The sequence below is a fragment of the Oncorhynchus clarkii genome, chromosome 33 (genome assembly GCF_045791955.1).
Source record: "Oncorhynchus clarkii lewisi isolate Uvic-CL-2024 chromosome 33, UVic_Ocla_1.0, whole genome shotgun sequence".
Classification (NCBI taxonomy): domain Eukaryota; kingdom Metazoa; phylum Chordata; class Actinopteri; order Salmoniformes; family Salmonidae; genus Oncorhynchus; species Oncorhynchus clarkii.
Window position 1 is genome coordinate 27,855,846 of NC_092179.1, and position 17,582 is coordinate 27,873,427.

A 17,582-nucleotide genomic window follows, 5' to 3' on the forward strand; every position below is an offset into this window, starting at 1 on the left:
GGGGGAGGGGCCGTCTCCTGTACTGCCTTGCTATGGGGGAGGGGCCATCTCCTGTACTGCGTTGCTATGGGGGAGGGGCCGTCTCCTGTACTGCCTTGCTATGGGGGAGGGGCCGTCTCCTGTACTGCCTTGCTATGGGGGAGGGGCCGTCTCCTGTACTGCCTTGCTATGGAGGGAGGGGGCGTGTCCTGTACTTCCTTGCTATGGAGGGAGGGGGCATCTCCTCTACTGCCTTGCTATGGAGGGAGGGTGCGTCTCCTCTACTGCCTTGCTATGGAGGGAGGGGGCGTCTCCTCTACTGCCTTGCTATGGAGGGAGGGGGCGTGTCCTGTACTGCCTTGCTATTGAGGGAGGGGGCGTGTCCTGTACTGCCTTGCTATGGAGGGAGGGGGCGTCTCCTCTACTGCCTTGCTATGGAGGGGAGGAGTTTGGCTGGAGGTGGGGATCCATTCTCCTGCACTGCCTTACTATGTGTCCTGTACTGCCTTGCTATGGAGGGAGGGGGCATCTCCTGTACTGCCTTGCTATGGAGGGAGGGGGCGTCTCCTGTACTGCCTTACTCCGGGGGGAGGGGGCGGCTGTGGAAAACATCCAAATATGTCATCCCTTATGACATCCAAACCGAGGCTGCGTCCCAAATGGCACCCTATTCCCTATTTATTGCACTACTTTTGACAGCCCATGGAGCCCTATAGGGAATAGGGTGCCATTTGGGTTGCAGCAGAGCCATCTCACAATCTCACTCACTACTTATTTACCCCTCCCTTCCCCCCCAACCAGGGCCACTCTGTCCCCTAAGATTGCCATAGGGGACTTCCCTCCCTTCCCCCCCAACCAGGGCCCAAGAGGACTACCCTCCCTTCCCCCCCAACCAGGGCCTCTCTGCCCCCTAAGATTGCCCTAGAGGACTTCCCTCCCTTCCCCCCAACCAGGGCCCCTCTGCTCCCCTAAGATTGCCCTAGAGGACTACCCTCCCTTCCCCCCCAACCAGGGCCTCTCTGCCCCCTAAGATTGCACTAGAGGACTTCCCTCCCTTCCCCCCAACCAGGGCCCCTCTGCTCCCCTAAGATTGCCCTAGAGGACTACCCTCCCTTCCCCCCAACCAGGGCCCCTCTGCTCCCCTAAGATTGCCCTAGAGGACTACCCTCCCTTCCCCCCAACCAGGGCTTCTCTGCTCCCCTAAGATTGCCCTAGAGGACTACCCTCCCTTCCCCCCCAACCAGGGCTTCTCTGCTCCCCTAAGATTGTACTAAGGGACTTCCCTCCCATTCCTCCAGTCAAACCTCACTCCCGTCAGGTGGGAAGACTGTTGAGCAACTTCCATAAGTCTGGCCAATTCATTATTGATTGGTGGTGTTTTGTGAGTGACAGCTGCAGATGAGGTTAAATGCAGCAACATCTCCTGGATGAGGTCTTGAGAGGCCCACTCAGACGTTGAATTGAATTGAATTGGATCGGAGTGTGGTTGTGTGTAAGTTGAAAGTCATAATTGACTGGCTGGGTGTGTGGCTTGTATTTGCCAAGGTGTGTTAGCTGTACAGTCCCCTCAGCTCTTCATATTGGATGATATCCTGTGGCTAAGGGTTTTGGAGACATTTATTTGTATTTTTTATTTTGCAGAGTAAATTGGATTCTTCAGCGTTCTGGTCCTCTGTCCCCTCTTCTCCCTTGTTGTCCTTATTTTACACTTTGCAGGGAAATCCTAATAGATGTGTGGATGTTGTATCACATAGCCTGATGAGATTGAAGGTGGAGAGGGCCTTCATTGAAATTATAGCTCTTAGTGTGCTGTGACTCACTAATTGCAGATAACATCAAAACATCTAATGCTGTTTGTTCAACAGAACAGCCAAATAAGCTCTGATTTGCTCAGAGAGGACACAATATAGCACTTTTTGTCCGGAAGGTACAGTATTTAATGATTCATAACGAGCTAATCCTTTTCATGTGGTTTTATTTATTGTGGTTTTGTCTCTGACTCGAGGGGAGAGCGTTGGAATAAGACAGAGGTTTTCTTGTGTCATGGCAGGTTGTGGTAATTATTTTGTTAACATGTTTGTTACTGTGAAAAACCCTCCATGTTTCAATAAGAGGCTAATTAAGCAAGCTATTCCATTCCTCCCCTCAGTTACCAGGATCTTTAGGTTTTTCATAGGCACCGCCTCGTTTGAGCATACATAAATAGTCCTGTTTTCTACGTGGCGCCATGACACACTCACGCGCTCAGCTAAAACGTGCACATGCAACTCAGTCGCCCAGCCTTCATTACCAGTTGAGCGTAAAAGCGCTCTCTTTATGGCACAGGCACTTTTCTATTTTCCCCTCCATTAACTAAAGGGACCACATAATCTGGTCATAATTTTGCATCTTGCTAATGTTGAACACGCCCGCGATTAAAAAAAAACAAAGCACTCGGCGCTCATGTTCCCTCAGCAACAGTCCGTCTCAACCATCGCATCCCATTGAACAATTGCTCATGGAGGAAAGCAATTTACCTCAGGATATGCAGTTGCTCGTGCTGAAATTTGTGGTGTTCACTAACTGTATTGTGATGCTATAAAAGACGGATGGGGGGGTTTGGACACAGGTTCGAAGCAATGCTGTTGGACCAACCCAGCAAGCGTATAGATTCTCCCTCATGCATCTGTTATCCTCTGTGTAACATTACTGAGGTAATTACCGCCCCTCTATCGTAACGCCGTCCGCATTGGGGTGTTTAACTCCCCAGCGCGTCTCACGGCCCCGGCTCACCTTCCTCTCTACAAGGAAACTCCCTTGGCCTGCCTGGGAATATTCACTTAGCCGCGGCGTGCGGTTGTAAACGCTAACCCCTAGTGCTCTCGCTGCCCACTCCATCGACGAAGCCGCTGTAATCCATCCTGCCTGTGACGCTAATTCAATCTCATTGGCCCTGACCTGGGACAGAGTGTATGTAAAGCAATGTCAGCGGGGTTGTCACAATGACAGAGCTATAAAAAATGAGACGTTACAATGCAATAGGGGCTGGGTTAATTGACCTCAATTGTGAATCCACCCTCTCTCCCCCTCTACTCTGCTCCATTTCATCCAGTCTTCCCATTACAAAGATTGATATGTGTTTCTTCATACAGGGGGCTCACCACTCGATAGTCTCATCCCATGTCATGGCTAATGGAACGTGTCTCTGTATCATACTAAGACTGTGTTAAAGTCAGACTTATTTCATTAGTTCACTCTGAACAAACCCAAGTCTTCCAGGAGTCCTTTTCAGAGGATCTGTCAGTCGACTCCACCGGCTCCCCAAAGCCACTGGAGGTTCAGGCATGAATGAGGACAGCAGCTTGGGACCTGGGGTAGCCTTCTCATGATGGTTAATTAAGGCCAATTGGAGGTTACAGGCTGCCTTCCCATCCATTCATTTACACTGTGGATTGGTTGCAGTGAAACAGCACCGTGTCGAAATCCGATTGGGTCTCGTTTTGGATCTCCAATGCACAAAATGAATGAGGGGATTGCTGTCTGTGGCAATGACCTCTTACGTACCACTAAAATGTTTAAATAGAAGTTATTGTGTGTTTATTTGAATGGCTACCCCTGTAGCAGATGTACGGTGTGCTCCATGAATGCTGTTTTCTGTCAGTAAGGTACCTGTATAAACACCATAGGCAGAGTTAAAATATTATGGACAGATTTCAGGGCACCCATCTTTTTTTGGCATCAGTTCAATCACTCACTTAGAAGGCCTGTGCTCCACATAGACCTGACAGACCTGTGAGCTTTCAACATGTGCCTGCTAAGTGTGTGTGTGTGTGTGTGTGTGTATATATATATATATATATATATATACACACACACACACACACTCCAATACCCCACTTCCCCCCAAGCAATGGTGTCCTGATTTAATCTGTGTAATTTGATATCAATATTAACCAGGTAGTAGGAGGTGGTGAAATCTAAACCCCAGCAGTTTTTCCAACCAGATGAGTTCTAATGGAGAGCATTGAAGACATGCCAAAAGACGTTTTCCAGGCTGTTTATCTAGGATGGTGCACTACATTGTCTGAAATGACGATTCCCTCTTCGTGCGATTCCCGTGCAAAGGGATGGATGCATGGCCATCACAAATCCCCTCCTTTCTGCACCTGGGAAATACTGTATCGTCCACCTCTTCAGGGGTGAACTGGCCATTGGGTAGTTTGGAGAAATGCCAGATGGGCTGGTGCATTTTTAGCCCAGTGTGCCTGTCAAAATGGGGGCTGTATAAAGCCAGCTGGAGCCTGGACATCTGGAGGCTCTACCCATATAGATTTGGTTCACATTTCTTGGGAGCTGCACCCAGCCATGTGATCGCTCATAACTGCAGTCATATAAACCCCACCACACCTGGACTCACAGATAGACTGCTGCTAATGCCATTAATAACCCCACAGAAAGGTATTAATGGCATTACTGGCTCCCACATTTCCCCTGCTTACTGACGTCCCTTATCTTTCAATGAACACCGGCGTCTTCCGACCGACTCAATTAGCCTTTGTCACTACCAGCTGCCACAGTCGATGAGAGGTAAACCAGGACGGAGGGGGAGCACCAATAGCAATAAAGGGAACGGTCGCCATCGGTGTCACCTGCTAATTGGATCTTTACCCCTCCCTGCCAATCAAAGAGTTGAGAGCCCCTGTCTGTCAAAGATGTACTATGAGGAGACCTGTTATGGGGGGGACCTCAGTGACGCCCCTTATCCAAGTGTGACTAATTTTGTCTCCTCACTTAGTTGGTTGCTGGCTGGTTTTCCTGGACCCAGACTAACTCTATTCCAGGATTAAAAGCACATTGAATTAGGGTCGTTACGATACTCTGGAGTATCACGGCAAAGAAGCAAAGCACGAAGTGAACTCCCATTCCCTGAAGACAACAGTCTGCCCTAATGTTGCAAACATACCGTCTTCTGTTGTTACCCAGAGTCATGTGTTTATTTTCTGTACATTATTTTTTACATAAAGCAGGTTTTTAAAGAACCAAAGAGTTTGGTTTGCTTTGTGTTGTTTTTTTTTATTTTGGAGGGGTGGGGGGTAAATTAGTATTAATTTGGATACTAATATCGTGACACCCCTACATTGAATGGAGATTATCCATTGAGCGTACTTTTTAGTCCAGGATTGGGTCTTAATTTGTGTCCAGGAAAGCGGCCCTTGATCAGGCCTTCCACCCTCACTGTTCTGGAGCTGTGTGTTGCACGTCATACATGTTCCCACCAGACACTTTGCTTTCTCAAGTGATTTTCAAGCTTCTCTCCCTCTAACATAATTGACTGACCTCAAACAGCCTTGTAAAATCCCTCCACTGTTTTGTCATCATTTCATAGCACATCTCAAGTGTTTTGTTGTTGTCTCAAAAACCTCGGAGGAAATGTTCAAATGCCTCAGCAAATTTTAACGAGAACAGAAAGTGCAACTTTTGCAGACCGATCCAGTCCATTCAGTGAGACGAATATTAAGGGTTGGGGGGGGCAGAAACAGAGGGGTTGTTTGCCTAAGATTTAATTTAAGATGCTCCTTTTCCATTAGCCGAGAGGTAGGAGCTCATAGTCTCTCAGGTTATTGATTCATGGAGGGGGATTGTATATCGTGCAGCGCTTTGGTGGGGCGTGTGTGAAGGATGAGAGCAATTTCCTCCCAAACAAAGTTGATTTTAGGAGTCTACTTTTCAAGGAACCATTTTTTTGCACTCCGAAACAAATTCAATGCAGTCTCTGTCGGTTCAACAAACCCATTGAATCATGGTAAGTTATGACTGGGAGGACCACAGAGGTAAATGCAGGATTGAAGAGAGGTGGCCTGACCAATTGGTTTCAGCATTTGCAATTTTTATATTTTGCTTTGTGTCATGCATTTACATTCTTGTCTATTATTTATTCATTTAGCAGACGCTCTTATCCAGAGCAACTTACAGGACCAATTAGAGTTAAGTGCCTTGCTCAAGGGCACGTCAACATATTTCACCTAGTCAGCTCGGGGATTCAAACCAGCAACCTTTCGGTTACTGGCCCAACCTCTTATCCTCTACCACCCAGAACTATTTGCTTTCTGCCTGAGCAGAAAGAGACTTGTTGCAGCAAGTACACTGAACCAAATAGAAATGCAACATGCAACCATTTCAAAGATTTTACTTATGAGTTACAGTTCATGAGTTACAGTTCATGAGTTACAGTTCATGAGTTACAGTTCATGAGTTACAGTTGATGAGTTACAGTTCATGAGTTACAGTTCATGAGTTACAGTTGATGAGTTACAGTTCATGAGTTACAGTTCATGAGTTACAGTTCATGAGTTACAGTTCATGAGTTACAGTTCATGAGTTACAGTTCATGAGTTACAGTTTGAGTTACAGTTTGAGTTACAGTTCATGAGTTACAGTTCATGAGTTACAGTTCATGAGTTACAGTTCATGAGTTACAGTTCATGAGTTACAGTTCATGAGTTACAGTTTATATAAGGAAATCAGTCAATTAAAATAAATTCATTGGGCCCTAATGTGGATTTCACATGACTGGGAATACAGATATGCATCTGTTGGTCACAGATACCTTAAAAAAAGGTAGGGATCAGGATCAGAAAACCTGTCAGTATCTGGTGTGATCACCATTTGCCTCATGCACATCTCCTTTGCATAGAGTGGATCAGGATGTTGATTGTGGCCTGTGGAATGTTGTCTCACTCCTCTTCAATGGCTGTGCGAAGTTGCTGGATACAGGCGTGAACTGGAACACGCTGTAGTATACATGGATCCAGAGCATCCCAAAGAGGCTCAATGGGTGACATGTCTGGTGAGTATGCAGGCCATGGAAAAACTGGGACATTTTCAGCTTCCAGGAATTGTGTACAGATCTTTGCGACATGGGGCCGTCCATTATCATAATGAAACATGAGGTTATGTCGACAGATAAATGGCACAACAATGGGCCTCAGGATTTCATCACAGTATCGCTGTGCATTCAAATTGCCATCTTAAAAATACAATTGTGTTCTTTGTCCATAACTTATGCCTGCCCATACCATAACCCCACCACCACCATGGGACACTCTGTTCACAACATTACATCAGAAAACCGCTCGCCCACACGACGCAGTCTGCCCGGTACAGTTGAAACCGGGATCCATCTATGAAGAGCACACTTCTCCAGCACACTGAAGTCTGTTATGACGTCAAACTACTCAGGTCAAGACCCTGGTGAGGAAGATAAGCACGCAAATGAGCTTCCCTAAGATGGATTCTGACAGTTGGTTCAGACATTTTTCAGTTGTGGAAACCCACAGTTTCATCAGCTGTCCGGGTGGCTGGTCTCAAACGATCCCGCAGGTGACGAAGCCAGATGTGGAGGGCATGGCGTGGTTACACGTGGTCTGCAGTTGTGAGGCCGGTTTGAACTACTGGCAAATTCTCTAAACCAACGTTAGAGGCTTCTTATGGTAAAGAAATTAACATTAAATTCTGGCAACAGCTCTGGTGGGCATTCCGGCAGTCAGGATGCCAATTGCACGCTGCCTTCTGATATGCCACACCTGTCAGACAGATGGATTTTCTTGGCAAAGGAGAAATGCTGACTAACAGGGATATAAACACATTTGTGCACAAAATTGTCCGTATGAACATTTCTGGGATCTTTTATTTCAACTCATGAAACATGGGACCAATACTTTACATGTTGCATTTACAGTGGCAAGAGAAAATATGTGAACCCTTTGGAATTACCTTGATTTCGGCATACATTTTTCATCCAATTTGATCTGATCTTCATCTAAGCCACAACAATAGACAAAGAGTCTGCTTAAACTAATAACACACAAACAATTATATGTTTTCATGTCTTTACTGAACACACCGTGTAAACATTCTCAGTGCAGGGTGGGAAAAGTATATGAACCCTTGGATTTAATAACTGGTTGACTCTTCTTTTTGCAGCAATAACCTCAACCAAACATTTTCTGTAGTTGCGGATCAGACCTGTACAACGGTCAGGAGGAATTTTTGGACCATTCCTCTACACAAAACTATATCAGTTCAGCAATAGTCTTGGAATGTCTGGTGTGAACCGCTCTCTTGAGCTCATGCCACAGCATCTCAATCGGGTTGAGGTCAGGACTCTGACTGGGCCACTCCAGAAGGCGTATTTTCGTCTGTTGAAGCCATTCTGTTGTTGATTTACTTCTGTGTTTTTTGTCATTGTCCTGTTGCATCACCCAACTTCTGTTGAGCTTCAATTGGCAGACAGATAGCCTTACATTCTCCTGTCCAGGCCCTGAGGCAGTAAAGCAGCTCCAAACCATGATGCCCCCTCCACCATACTTTACAGTTGGGATGAGGTTTTCATGTTGGTGTGCTGTGCCTTTTTTTCTCCACACATAATGTTGTGTGTTCCTTCCAAACAACTCAACTTTAGTTTCATCTGTTCCCAGAATATTTAGCCAGTAGCGCTGTGGAACATCCAGGTGCTCTTTAGCCAGTAGCGCTGTGGAACATCCGGGTGCTCTTTAGCCAGTAGCGCTGTGGAACATCCGGGTGCTCTTTAGCGAACCTCAGGCATGCAATAATGTTTATTTGGACAGCAGTGGCTTCTTCCGTGGTGTCCTCCCGTGAACACCATTCTTGTTTCATTTTCTTATGTATCGTAGACTTGTCAACAGAGATGTTCGCACGATCCAGAGATTTCTGTAAGGCTTTAGCTGACACACATTCTGCACTGTGCTCTTGCAGTCGTCTTTGTGGGACGGCCACTCCTAGGGAGAGTAGCAACAATGCTGAACTTTCTCCATTTATAGAATGGAACATCAAAGCTTCTAGAGATACTTATGTAACCATTTTCAGTTTTATGCAACTCAACAATTCTTAATCTTAGGTCTTCTGTGATCTCTTTTGTTCAAGGCATGGTTCACATCAGGCACAATGCTTCTTGTGAATAGCAAACAATTTTTTTTATAGGGCAGGGCATCTTTAACCAACATCTCCACTCTCGTCTCATTGATTGGACTCCAGGTTAGCTAACTCCTGACTCCAGGTTAGCTGACTCCTGACTCCAGGTTAGCTGACTCCTGACTCCAAATTAGCTTTTGGAGAAGTCATTAGCCTAGGGGTTCATATACTTTTTCCAACCTATACTGTGAAAGTTTCAGATCAAATTTTATGACCAATTTATGCAGAAATCCCGGTAATTCCAAAGGGTTCACATACTGTTTCTTGCCACTGTATTATTTTGTTCAGTATAGGCCCTTTCCTTCCCCCAGCATAAGCCTTTAGTGTTGAGAGCAAACCCACCCGCCTCTGGTCCCATAGTGATGCAGAGCGTATAGAATTTGACTGTCTCTTTTCAGGACCCCTTTTGCAACGCTGTCAGCCATAATGAACGGTAAGCCACATTCAGCGACTAACAGGATTCCAGCCTATTTGCTCCTAATCCAGAGGAATCCTGTCTGTATGTACATAGTAAATTACCATCCCAGATTTATTTAGATTCATGAGCCATGTTGCTGCGAGCAACTGTGCCTGCAGATGGTTGACGAGGTTCCTGGCGGTCGTCCCCCTCTTACCGCTCGTCATCTCTTTAGTTCTTTCCACTCCAGAAGCAGAGGGTGCATAGCTGAGAGGCAGGAACCCCTTTTATGGCGTACTCCACCCCATCATGGTACTACTGGTGCCTCCACAAGCTGCCTGCCTGCTGTTTCCGCTCTTTGTTCCACACCGTTGGTGTGTGTGCGCGTGCATGTGTGTGTTTGGATGTGTACAAAGTAGTTTATGTGTGCATGTAAGGGTACCAACGTGTGTGTGTGTGTGTGCACCAAGAGAGGATGAGGATGTGTAGAATCCCTGTCTGCTGTCCCCTCCCAGTGCTACTGACTAGTCTAGAGGAGGAGCTGTCAGTCTGAGTGTTTGATGTTGTGGAGTGTAAGCCCACGTGTGTGTGAAGAGAGAGGGTGTGTGTGTGTGTGTGGGGGGGGGTGTACAGTAGTGTCCAGCGATGTCCACAAACACTTGCACAGACATACATACACCCCCTCTCTCTCTTCCCCCCTCCCCGCCTGTTCATTATTCTTCCTGAATGAACCATTAAAATTTCATCAGTGCAATGCAATCTCTGTTCCAGGGCGGGGTGTGTGTGCAGCGGGGGGAGGGATTGTCTCTCATTCTCCACTGCCTGCCTCTCCTCTCCCTGGCTCATCTCTGGTTTAGTGCACAAGGATGCAGACATTGAGGGGCTCGTCTCCTGTGATGTAAGTTGCTCCCCCCTCCGCACATCCCTCCATCCTCTTCCCCCATCCACCTTCGCACCAGGAGAATCTGTCCTCGGGGCATCGGGAGGAAAGAATGATGGGTTAGCAAGGTGCAATTAGAATTTTCCGGACTAACCTTCTTCGCTTCAGGCTCGCTGTTTGTGGATACCTGCTGTAGGCACTGCTGCTGTTTGGGCTGGTGTTGGGAGATTAGACTCTTCTGGTCTGGGATGGCTGCTTTTAGTGAAGGGGATACGCTATAGACTGGCTTTAGGTGAGGATCTGAGGTAAGTGATATATCCTGGACTCCTTCTTCTCCTCTCTGGTTGGTTCACATGTTAGCGACTTGTTGAAGTTGATTGATTCTTTTGATTTAAGCGACATGTCAGTGCAGTCGATTGATTATTTTGTCACCTTTTTTCCCTCAAAATCGAACTGTAGATCATTTAGGAAAATAATTAATCACAACGATGTATGCATACTGTTTGTGTTTAAATGCATACTGTTTGTGTTTAAATGCATACTGTTTGTGTTTAAATGCATACTGTTTGTGTTTAAATGCATACTGTTTGTGTTTAAATGCATACTGTTTGTGTTTAAATGCATACTGTTGGTGTTTAAATGCATACAGTTGGTGTTTAAAGGCATACAGTTGGTGTTTAAAGGCATACAGTTGGTGTTTAAATGCATACTGTTGGTGTTTAAATGCCTACTGTTTGTGTTTAAATGCCTACTGTTGGTGTTTAAATGCATACTGTTGGTGTTTAAATACATACAGTTTGTGTTTAAATGCATACTGTTGGTGTTTAAATGCCTACTGTTGGTGTTTAAATGCATACTGTTGGTGTTTAAATACATACAGTTTGTGTTTAAATGCATACTGTTGGTGTTTAAATGCCTACTGTTGGTGTTTAAATGCATACTGTTGGTGTTTAAATACATACAGTTTGTGTTTAAATGCATACTGTTGGTGTTTAAATGCATACTGTTGGTGTTTAAATGCATCACTCCGTTTGTTTGTTACTAATCATGTAGCCTACACAAGTATCCTTAAAAGACCTCTCCAATTGAGCAGCCGTTGCTGGCGTCTCGGTTCAAATTCTCCCTACACATGTTGCTTTGCTTCCCCAACACAGACAGCTGGTGCTCACTCTGCCACCCTATCTGAAATGCAGGAATGAATGAATTACTTTGATGAATTACTAATTGACCCTAATTGACACTCCTTTTGCTCCTAAACATTCCTGGTTCTTTCCCCTCTCTGATGACACGCTGGTTATTCACAGGCCCATCTGTAAGGGTCTGCATGATGGATGGTGGTGGAGGATGCTACGTGTGTAGATGGGAGGGGAGGAGGAGGATGAGGAGGGGGAGGGAGGGAGGGAGGGCGGGAGAGAGAAAGTGTTGAGAAGAGGGGAGGGTAGCCAGCCCGTCTGTGTGAGGCAGTACATCACCGACTGGCTAATGGAATACAGGGGTGTTGAAGGGTCCTTGCCCCCCCCCCCCCCCACACACAGACACACACACACATCCCTTAGATAACTGATGCTCCTTGGCTCAGACCAGAGCCCACAAGCACAGATTGCTGCAGGGCCTCCCTCGCTACCCGGCGTCCACAAGAGGGGTCAGTGGAGCAAAGGTGCTGGGATGGATTGATTGATTCTGCAGGCCAGCTAGTGGGATTGTCTGATCTCCTTCCCCCACTGTAGTCTCACAGCCCCCAGAGACCCAACCACAGACAGACCACTGTGTCCCTTATCATCCCAAGTCACTGGATTTAAGGTGAAGCCCTTAGATGCTGATCATAGGTCAGTTTTGCATTTCACCAGATAATGGTTAAGGTTAGGATTGGGGGAGGGGAATCTGATCCTAGATCTGTAAGTAGGTGAAAATTCACCCCAGAGCAGTCACTCTGTCATTCTAGTATTCTCTCTACTATTCCACCCTGACGATCCATGTCTACACCACATCCCATCGTATGAGAAACAACTGAGCTAATCAGAAGGTGCTTCATCTGGCGTAATTACAAACTCCATCTCTATAATGACTGGTAATCTGTCTGATGTAGCGTGCTTCATGAAGCCTCGCCATATTTTCATAGCTTTCCCATAGCTGGCTCCATTCAATGCTGTCATACTTTGGATGAGTTGACGTTCACTCAGCAGAAAGACAATGTTGTCAGTGAAGGATTCAGAAGACTCATCAGTCTTAGTGGAATAGAGAGGAATCAATTATGGATGCATCCCAAATGGCACCCTATTCCCTACATAGTGCACTACTTTTGACCAGAGTCATATGGGTCCTGGTCAAAAGTAGTGCACTATATAGGAAATAGGGTGCCATTTGAGATGTTACCTGTGTTTCAGCGCTGATATTCCTCTTCCAGTTACTCAATAGTGTCTGGGGATTCATCAGTGCCTTTGTTAGAAACAGAATAACTCCTGAATTTCTCCTCAAATGTTTACTCAAACGCCATAGGAAGGAGAGAAACATTGAATTTCATCAAATAGAGAGAGACTATAATCGCTCTATTGCCCGATCTCTTCTTCCCCTCCCTAATCATAGGCAGTGTGCTGTGAAAGAACCCCTGATGCTCTTATCTAGATTTGATTGCATTACATGTAGTCATTTCCCCACCCATTGCCTTCGCAGGTGGTCGTATAGTATCATGTATCCTGGTTGTACCAGGCAGCACAGGCCTCCCTCTGTGTTGAATAAAAAAGATGATGGATTCTGCAATCAATGATTGTAACATTGCCGTGTGGCCTTATCTCTCATTCCGGGCCCCTCTCGGTGATTTAGCAACGCAACCAAGGCTCAATAAACACAGTGTGTTGTGGGGGGGGGGGGGGGGGGGGGGCTTTGAGTGGGAGTGAGGGGATAGGCTTCGGATGACTTATGATGTGTGTGTCTGTGTGCAGGGGTGGATTGGAGGATGGCAGTTGTATGTGTGTATGAGTTTGGTATAAGGCGTGAAGTGTGTGCGTGCGTGGTCATGTATGCTCTAGTCACAGTCACGTGTGCGTGCGTGGTCATGTATGCTCTAGTCACAGGCTGTTGCCTCCCCAGCCTGTCACGGCAGTGGCCCGTTGGGATTTGGGGCCCTGTGTCGAAATGAGATTTTGGCCTCCGTTATTGAGTTCAGAGAATCTGTTTTATTTAACAGGGCGAGGCACTCCATCAACAGCAGCAGCACATTTAAAATGAACAGAAATCTAGCTGCGTTCCGGAGTGCGCTGTATATCACATTGGCAATTACATACGTGTATATCTTTGTGAAAAAATGGGTTTTATGGAGCGTGAACGTGCCATGTAGAAATGCTAACAGAGTAGAGGCGCTGCGTTCATTCTGATACTCCTACTCGGACCCCTGGCCCCCTCTGGCTGTTCAGCCCCCACCCTGCCTTCACCCCCCCCTGGTCTTTGTGGTGGCGTCGGGTGCACGTTTGTTCAAGAGCCCCGACCAGGGAATTAGCCGCTGGTGGATCAACGCCTTCCCCACATGTTAGCTGTTCACGCTAGGAAATAGAGATTTCACAGCCATGATCCAGTATCTGTCTCTCCCTCTATATCTCTTCCCCTCTCTCTCTCTCTCTCTCGCTCTCTCGCTCTCTCTCTCGCTCTCTCGCTCTCTCGCTCTCTCTCTCTCTCTCTCGCTCTCTCTCGCTTTCTCCAGCTTTCAAGCAGTGTATTTCCTTCAGCCAGACACCCTCTGTAATGAGATTAGATTTTAATCCCGACACAATAGTACAAGATTACGTGCCCCTCTAATACACCATGCTGTTTAGAATGGGCCCTGGCTTGTGCAGGGGTTGGCCTGGTAGAAAGTGCATTAACAACGTAATCTAAGCATAATTGGGCGGTAATTCAGGTTGTATTGAGATGAATGGGAGAATGGAGGAGTTTTCTCTCCTCTGTCAGCAGAGGCTGGGGAGGGGAACAAAGCACCGGAGTGAATGGCGTTGACGATAGAGAGAGACAGGGAGTGTCACCGTGGAGGGGAGATGGTGGAGACTGGAGAACAAAGACGGGTGTGCTCATCCACTCCTCCACTCCACTGGCTCAAACTTGGTTTTTGGTTGACAGGCCTCAGATAATAGCCTAAGGAGTGTCTGCTCTTCATATCCTCTCCAATGCACTGATCATAGAGAAGGACTGCATGTTGGAGGAGACCATTTCATCCCTGCTTAGATCATTGTGCCAAAATGTCCTTTGTAGCCATCTTTCCCACTGAAAACAATTGTAAGCTCTTGTAATGGACAGTGGCTAACAGCAGGAGGCCAATGGAGGTGACTTCCCATCACACACTATGGCCAGCCTATCAGATTCCTCTCCCTTCACTGAGGATTACAGGGTTAAAGACAAGCTCCGCTGGCTAGCTACCTGCAGCATTCAACACACACGCGCACACACATACCCATTCACACACCCCGTCTGCCTTCCTCTCCCCCTGGTTACCGTGACAACAGAAAAACCAGGGTCTTTTTCGCCATGGAGCTTTCTGCACATACCAATCAAGCCGGGCGCTAAATGACGATTGCCGAGTTGGTTTTCATGGCTCTCTTTCTTTCGTTGTTTCAAGGACAACGGGGGGGGGGGGGGCTACGACCATCTTTTAGTTTTTACACAGTGTAGGACTGTATGCAGCGGGCAAGTTTCCAAAGGGCATCCTGTCATGATAAATTGCCAGCTATTTACGTCTGTAGTTGTCTGCAGTTGTGTCACTTCATGCCCTGGCAGTCTGTTCCCCTTGATCTGTCTCTCCCTGTCTGTCTACCCTCACCATCTCTGTCTCTTCCTGTCTACCCTCACCATCTCTGTCTCTGTCTGTCTACCCTCACCATCTCTGTCTCTGCCTGTCTGTCTACCCTCATCATCTCTGTCTCTGCCTGTCTGTCTACCCTCATCATCTCTCTCTCTGTCTCTGCCTGTCTGTCTACCCTCACCATCTCTCTCTGTCTCTGCCTGTCTGTCTACCCTCACCATCTCTGTCTCTCTGCCTGTCTACCCTCACCATCTCTGTCTCTGCCTGCCTGTCTACCCTCACCATCTCTGTCTCTGCCTGTCTGTCTACCCTCACCATCTCTGTCTCTCTGCCTGTCTACCCTCACCATCGCTGTATCTTCCTGTCTACCCTCACCATCTCTGTCTCTGCCTGTCTGTCTACCCTCACCATCTCTGTCTCTGCCTGTCTGTCTACCCTCACCATCTCTGTCTCTCTGCCTGTCTGTCTACCCTCACCATCTCTGTCTCTCTGCCTGTCTGTCTACCCTCACCATCTCTGTCTCTGCCTGCCTGTCTACCCTCACCATCTCTGTCTCTGCCTGTCTGTCTAGCCTCACCATCTGTCTCTTCCTGTCTACCCTCACCATCTCTGTCTCTGCCTGTCTACCCTCACCATCTCTGTCTCTGCCTGTCTGTCTACCCTCACCATCTCTGTTTCTGCCTGTCTGTCTACCCTCACTTTCTCTGTCTCTCTGCCTGTCTATCCTCACCATCTCTGTCTCTGCCTGCTTGCCTACCGTCACCATCTCTGTCTCTGCCTGTCTGTCTACCCTCATCTGTCTCTTTGTCTCTCCCTATCTGTCTACCCTCACCATCTGTCTCTCTGTCTCTTCCTGTCTGTCTACCCTCACCATCTCTCTCTCTCTGTCTCTCCCTGTCTGTCTACCCTCACCATCTCTGTCTCTTCCTGTCTGTCTACCCTCATCATCTCTCTCTCTGTCCTAAATGTGTCATTCTGTCTTCAGTAGACCCCTCTCACACTCTAACCATGTAAATATTATTTTCAGAGGAAACTTTAGCCGTAGGCACTTTTGGATCCTGCTTTTTAAATTGGTTCTGTAGGGACCTGGATGGGCTTTCTCCGGCCCAGACTGGTTCAGTTGCATCAGTGAAGTAGACACAGTACAGTAGAGGCCTCAGAGAGACATAGGGAATGAAGGTTGTTCAAGGTGGTACTGAAACTGAAATGTTTGTAACAGATGCATTAAAAGGCTCACAGGGAGTCTCCTTATCATTGTTAAGTTGCCTGCCGTTTTCACCTTGCCTGATAGTTCTGCTTGTATTGTCTCTGCTCATTACCGCTCACCATGGTCACTAACCTTCCTGACGTTCAAGACCTCCCCCGGCAACTCCATATTAGGAAGGTGTTCCTAATGTTTGGTATACTCAGTGTATAATCAATATTATAAACTGGGTGGTTTGAGCCCTGAATGTGATTGGCTGACAGCCATGGTAGATCAGACCGTATACCACGGGTATGGCAAAACATGTATTTTTACTCTTCTAATTACGTTGGTAACCAGTTTATAATGGCAATAAGGCACCACAGGGGTTTGTGATATATGGCCAATATACCACGGCTAAGGCACTCCGTGTTGCATCGTGGCTAAGAACAGCCCTTAGCCGTGGTATATTGGCCATATACCACTCCCCCTCGGGCCTTATTCCTTAAGTATTGACCAACATGGCTGTCATACTAGCCGCTTGGATTCTTCATACTGATGTCATCACTTCCTTTAAGTCATGTGTCTTCAGTCTCCTGCCACAGATGATGTCATTGTCCTTATTATTCTCTGTCCGTGGACTGCCATCTCAACCACCTTCTGTATCAGTCCAGTCTACCGCTACTTCTTGTGGCTGTGGTTATTAGCCAGCTGGTTGAAATAGATTGCCTTCCTGCTGGCAGTAAAGATACATTTTATTGTTCATGAAGTTAAACTTGTCTTTTGTCTTTGGGAGATCCGGGGGGGATTGTCGCCCAGCACTGCCCTGTGATTAAAAGTTGATTATATGTTAGTGTGACGTTTGTTTTGGAACGTATAGTCTTATAATCCCTGACGGACACGTGCCTGGTGCTACTGCCTGGCGCTACTGCCTGCTGCCTGGTGCTACTGCCTGGTGCTACTGCCTGGCGCTTCTGCCTGCTGCCTGGTGCTACTGCCTGGTGCTACTGCCTGGTGCTACTGCCTGGTGCCTGGTGCTACTGCCTGGTGCTACTGCCTGGTGCTACTGCCTGGTGCTACTGCCTGGTGCTACTGCCTGCTGCCTGGTGCTACTGCCTGGTGCTACTGCCTGGTGCTACTGCCTGGTGCTACGGCCTGGTGCTACGACCTGGTGCTACTGCCTGGTGCTACTGCCTGGTGCTACTGCCTGGTGCTACTGCCTGCTGCCTGGTACTACTGCCTGGTGCTACTGCCTGCTGCCTGGTGCTACTGCCTGGTGCCTGGTGCCTCTGCCTGGTGCTACTGCCTGGTGCTACTGCCTGGTGCTACTGCCTGGTGCTACGACCTGGTGCTACTGCCTGGTGCTAAATCAAATCAAATCAAATCAAAT